Genomic DNA, 6007 nt, shown 5'->3' with positions numbered 1-6007 from the left:
GAAAACCCCCGTTTGTAGACCGCAGCATAAATTAACGTTGCCGTTCGATTTGGAGGAGAAAAAACCCCACCACACAACCTAAATCGCAGGTGTCCTGCATCAAAATGTCTGTGAGGGGTCTCGTTCTCAAGCACGCGCGATATGGCATGCACGTACACCGAGCGATCCAACATCGACCGCCAGAAGAGAAGTGAAGAGCGATGTTTATTGAAGAGCAGCGACACAATACAAGGATCGGGTAAACGAGCAGGTTGCATTAGCGAAATGAATCCTCCTCGGCGAGACATATACAACCATTGACATCATGTTGCACGTGTGTCGGTGTGTGTATTTTTGGTATATACTTTGTTGCAATTATGATCCAGGCGCGGGGAATTAATAACGCATATGCCACAGCGCATTGTTCATGTGATAGTAATTATGGTCCAAAATGGAGGAAAGTATGTAGCATACACGTAAGGTTTCAATAAAATTCTATTCTTCATATCTTTCATTCTTTAGAAACTTATTGTCTTATATTAAATGTATCAAAAAATACTTATATTTGAAAACGATTCTCGAAAGAAAAAAACATTTCGGTTTCTTACAGGTCCTCCAGGAACCCGTGGCACGGCACCCGTGGTGAAGATCAAAAAGGGGGAAGGGGTTGAACCCATTTTGACTCTTCAAAGAAAATCGGTTGGAGGTATATCTAAATAAAGCATGCAAACACATTACAATTTTACTTTTATCTGCACGAGAAATAGAGACATAATTTAACATACTGAAGGAATAAAGAAGAGCAGGGGTAGCCTATACACTGTAAAAAAAATATTGGGTAAAATTTCAACCAGCACGAAGGTAATGTGTCCAACTAATTTGGGGCAGTATTTTTCCCAATGCGGGAAGCATATTGTCAAGTGAGGTTAAAAAATAAGCAGCAATTTTTTACTTTAGAATGAGCAAACTTTTCATCACACTCGATAAATAAAAATGTCCAATATTGGCTGGACACGTAATTACCCTCATGGAGCATTTTTACCCAATATTTTTAGAGTCTATAGTAAGAACGAAAATCGGATGATGAAGGGATGGGGTTTCAAGGTTCAATGACACTTGCTCCAGCGACAATAAATTGCTCCTCTGTAAATTCCAAACACTAATGGAATGAATAATTTCAACCCTGGAGTACCCTATCCTAAACCTAAACGCTAAACCCAACATAAAACCATATTACAACCCTAACTCTAACCCTATATATTTTAGAAGAAAAAAAATCCCGGAGCAAATGTCGTGTCATCGGTTTCGATACTCTAACAACGATTCGCTCTATTATTATGATGTACTCTATAAATTATAATTTCTTCACTTGTTTACTTTGAATCGTTTTGGAGTTAAAATAGTGTAGCAATAAGGAAAAGAATACAACACTCTCGCCATGTGTACCAAATATAACCTTCCACGATGAGGGTTTAAAGACAGACATAAAAGTTTTGTCTATGACTTGTGTAAGAACTATTTTCACAAAAAATAAATATATTCAACTGAAAAAGATCTATACCTATACGATTTGAAGGTATTTTGTAATGGCAGAAGAAAATCAGAGACAATGCAATATACCGACTTTGATATAGCAACAAACAGAAATCGCTGTGCCTTTAAACCATTCAGTTCTGATTTTTTAATGATCAGCACACCGAATTTTCCAGGATGGGCTCTAACATTGCTTTGCGTAGGCCTATATGTAGGGGTAATTTTTTTAAGAGCCTGCAATTATTGAAAGTAATATTAGTTGTATAACTCATTTGAATACAAAAGTTACATGAACGAGAGAAAGATTCCACTTCAAAAATAGTGAAATTCAATTAAAATATTCCGGAGTTTCAACTGAAACGTGTTTTCGCGCATTGATCTCTACGAGTGAAAATTCTTCTCATACCATTTTTATTGTAATTGTTTCGTCGTCGTTATGTTTTTTCCGGGCGTTCTTTTTATGATCAGATCCCAGAAGTAGACTAAAAACATTTGAAAAGGTGCTTTACATTTGCGGCTGATCTTTATCAAAACGGGTTGTTGAATAAAAATAATCATGTTTGTTTTTACGATAGTTCCATTAACACGATTGCGTGAAATTTTCTTCATAAAACAATCAACTTTGTTATTCCTGGGTTAAAACCTCCCTATAAACTAAAATCCCCCATAAAAATATATGTCCAGATGGTTATTAGAAAGGTATGAATCAGTGGCGGATCCAGGGGGTGGCGCAGGGGGCGCGCGCCCCCCTAATATTTGAGCGAAGGCGCCGCTCAAAAAATAAAATAAAAGTAAAAGAAAGAAAAGGCGCTGCTTGAAAAAATAAAAATAAAGGAAAGAAAAGAAAAGGCGCCGCTTAAAAAAATTATACACTGATATAATATTAGCAACAGTAAGGAAAGAATATCCCCCAGCAAAGCACAATCATATCATCTTCTTTATCTTTTCTTTTAACTACCCTTTTCCCAACAACTTCGCCGGTTAAAAATAATCAGCAGTGCGCTGCCTGCATATAACTGGCGCCAATCACGAATAATCAGCGCCACCTTAATCTAAATCGGCGCCGGACAAGAATAATCAGCGCCATTTGGTTATAAATCGGCGCCAGTCGAGAAAAATCGGCACTGCCAGAGTCTTAACCGGCGCCGATCAAGGATAATCTGCGCCACCTAAATCTAAATCGGCACCAGATAAAAATAATCGGCGCCATCTGGTTATAAATCGGCGCCGGTACAGAAAAATCGACGCTGCCTGAGTTCTTAACCGGCGCCGATCAAGGATAATCAGCGCCACCTAAATCTAAATCGGCGCCGGACAAGAATAATAATAATAATAATATAGGGTATTTATATTGCGCACCACCTGGTTAAAAATCGGCGCCAGTCAAGAATAATCGTGAATCTTACGTGACGTCGGTAAAAATAATCAGCACTACTTGTTCTAAATCGGCGCCGGTCAAGAATAATCAGCGTCCCCTGGTTCCAATAAATAGGCGCCGGTAGAATAATGAAGAAGGGCCTATTGCCAACAAAATCTAGATCGGCGCCGGTCAAGAATGATCAGTGGCACCTGGTTATACATTTTATTGTTGAATGGTCATAACAAAGCTTAATTATCGCATGCCCTTACAGAGTGGACTGGGGCGGGGCAGTTGCCCACAGAATGACAGATGTCATGAAATCTTTAATTTATTTTAAAAATCCAAGAATCATACAAAAGCGTAGAGCAAATCCTTTAATTTTGATCTTATTTTCCAATGCTTTGATAAAAAGAAGGTCAGTCACTTTTCTTCTTTACACATTCCACATCGTGCCACCTCTATGGCCTTTAGTTTAAGACAGCTACTATAGTGTTTTATGAAGATGATTCGATATTTTAGCCCAAAACTTTGCTAAAACCCGTTGCTAGTACCGGGAGTGTATAATTACGCAACCAGTCGTATATTGAGATTCAGCTACACAACTCGTTCTTTATTTAAAATCGTGCTTAAATTATCCGCTTCTCAGATTGGAATATAAAAATTTTCAGCTTGCGCTTCGCGCTCGCATCATTTCTGTAGCAAAACCCCATACTTTTCATGATTAAATAGGTGAATAGAATGTCCCTTTTTCAGGACTAAACGTCAAAAGAACTCCCGCTTCGATTTGCAATAATCTTTTGCTGGATATAATCTTGTTCTTTATTACAAACGTCCATTAAACTGTCATTTTTTTTCAGATCGAAATATAAAAATTTTAAGCTCGCGCTTCGCGCTCGCATCTATTGTTTTTTTAGATACCCATCTTAATCGTTGGTACCAAAAATGCATAGAATATCAAGCTTTCTGGTCAGAATATAAAGAAATTTCAGCTCGCCCTCGGCACTCGCATTATCTGTGTAGTGAGATATGTATCCTCATGAGTTACTACAAACAGTCCTAAACAGGCACCTTTATCCTGTTTTCAGGTCAGTATACTAAAAAAATTCAGCTCGCGCTTCGCGCTCGCATCAATTTGTTGGTGAGATATGTGTTTCTATCTCATGAGTCATATAAATATATATATACATGTATATATATGCATATGTGTGTGTGTGTTTGTGTGAGTTTGTTTGTTTTGTGTGATATCGAGCGCCTTTGGAAAGTTAATTCATGATTTTGCCCCCCAAATCTTAAAAAAAGGATCGACGCCCCTGTGTATATATATCATATACATATAGTAAAAAAAACTTGTATCTCTATTAATATACAAAAGTATTGGCCTCATCGCAATAAAAGGGTTAATACACGAGATTTTGAAATCGCACATAACATGCATAATTTGTGTTACTTTTTGCTTGTTTCTTTCTTTAATAAGTTTTTCATTCTCTCTCTATATATGTTTTAGAAAGATTATATGTTTGAATTGATGTATATTTCTGTTATAATGAGATATGTTTAAGTGGACTTCAGGGAATGGTCGTACGCAGCAAGGGGGAAGGGGGGGGGCACATTCGCGATCTGCTGTTGTGAAAAACAATTTTTTTTTCATGAAAACTATGAAAAATGTGCAAATGTGAGATGTGCACCAAATTTTCGAGCCTTGCCCCTCCCCCCCCCCCCGGAAATATTATCTACGTGTGGTCATGCAAAATGGCATGACTGGAAATCCTACATTTTGAAAAGAGCATTTGACAGGGTCAGACTTTACCCCTTTGTCAACATTTTTTTTTATGGCGCCGGTGAAGTGCAAAAATATGTGCGCCGCTCGGCAGTGCGCCCCCCCCCCCCCTTTGGCCAAAAGCTGGATCTGCCTATGTGAATATATATTTTTTAAAGGCTTCAATAGTCGATGCAATGTACATTAAAATATAATTTTGATAAGGATTCGACAAAATGAAATCGGATGTCTACGTTTATTGGTGAAAAAATATTCTTGAACATGGGATGTGCTGAAATATTGACATCTAAATCATTGTTTGTAGCGTAATATCCTGAAATGTGACATTCAATTTTTCAAACAATATTTACACAACCCATGTAAATACGCCGTTAAAAAACAAAATACAATAAGATAAAAGGGGGTTAAACAGTTACTTCACTTTTGTAAGGTTGGAACGTTAGATGAAGATATTTATATTTCAATTACAGTAAAATTCACAGAGGAAAATGCTGATAATTTGATCAAAATCGGATAACAAATAACGAAGTTATTGAATTTTAGTGATTTGCATTATTCTGGTGAAACGGTTCTAGGCATGTCTTCATGAATATTCATTGGGTGGGATGATGATGTCACAGTCATATCCCCGCTTGTTCTTTTGTATTTCATTTTATGAAATTAGATTAATTCCAAATTTTTATACTAAGAACTAAAACAGTTGGATTGACAACTGATTAAGTACATTAGTTATTATTGCATCAACTTATTTCATCACAATGGAGACACATTATTTACACATGTATGAAAAAATGATGATTTCATGTAATAACATAAGCAAAAGGAAAGTGGGATGTGACATCAACATCATCAGCCCACCTAATGAATATTCATGACGACGTGCATATAGCTGTTTTAAAAAATATTGCTAAACTTTAAAATTCGTTATTGATTTTAATGAAATTTTTAGCATTTTACTCTGTGAATTTTACTCTATTTATTTAGATGTAAATATTCTCGGCCCGGAGTATCCCTTTAATACAATTTATGATGAAATGAGCTTTGTTGTTTGTTTGCTTTGTTGTTTTTGCATGCCATTTTGGCTAAAATTTACTTCTAAAATGTGTTTTCTTCATTCACTCTATGGCTCGATTACGATATTGATGTTTTTCCTTATTGAGAATGATATATACTCGATTCCCCAGAGGTTCATTAGTCTGAAAATAAAGTATGGTTAGTAGGCATATACTTCATGTGTTATTATCGTAGAAACGAATCTCAATTCATGTTCGGACTATCAAAATTTAGGAATAACAAACTTGCGGGCTAACAACCTACAGAAAAACAAACCTAAGGTCATCTTCAAATTAACAAACCTT

Source organism: Lytechinus pictus, chromosome 15, assembly GCF_037042905.1.
Source record: "Lytechinus pictus isolate F3 Inbred chromosome 15, Lp3.0, whole genome shotgun sequence".
Lineage (NCBI taxonomy): Eukaryota > Metazoa > Echinodermata > Echinoidea > Temnopleuroida > Toxopneustidae > Lytechinus > Lytechinus pictus.
The sequence above is the reverse complement of the archived record's forward strand: the minus strand, read 5'-3'. Positions refer to the sequence as shown.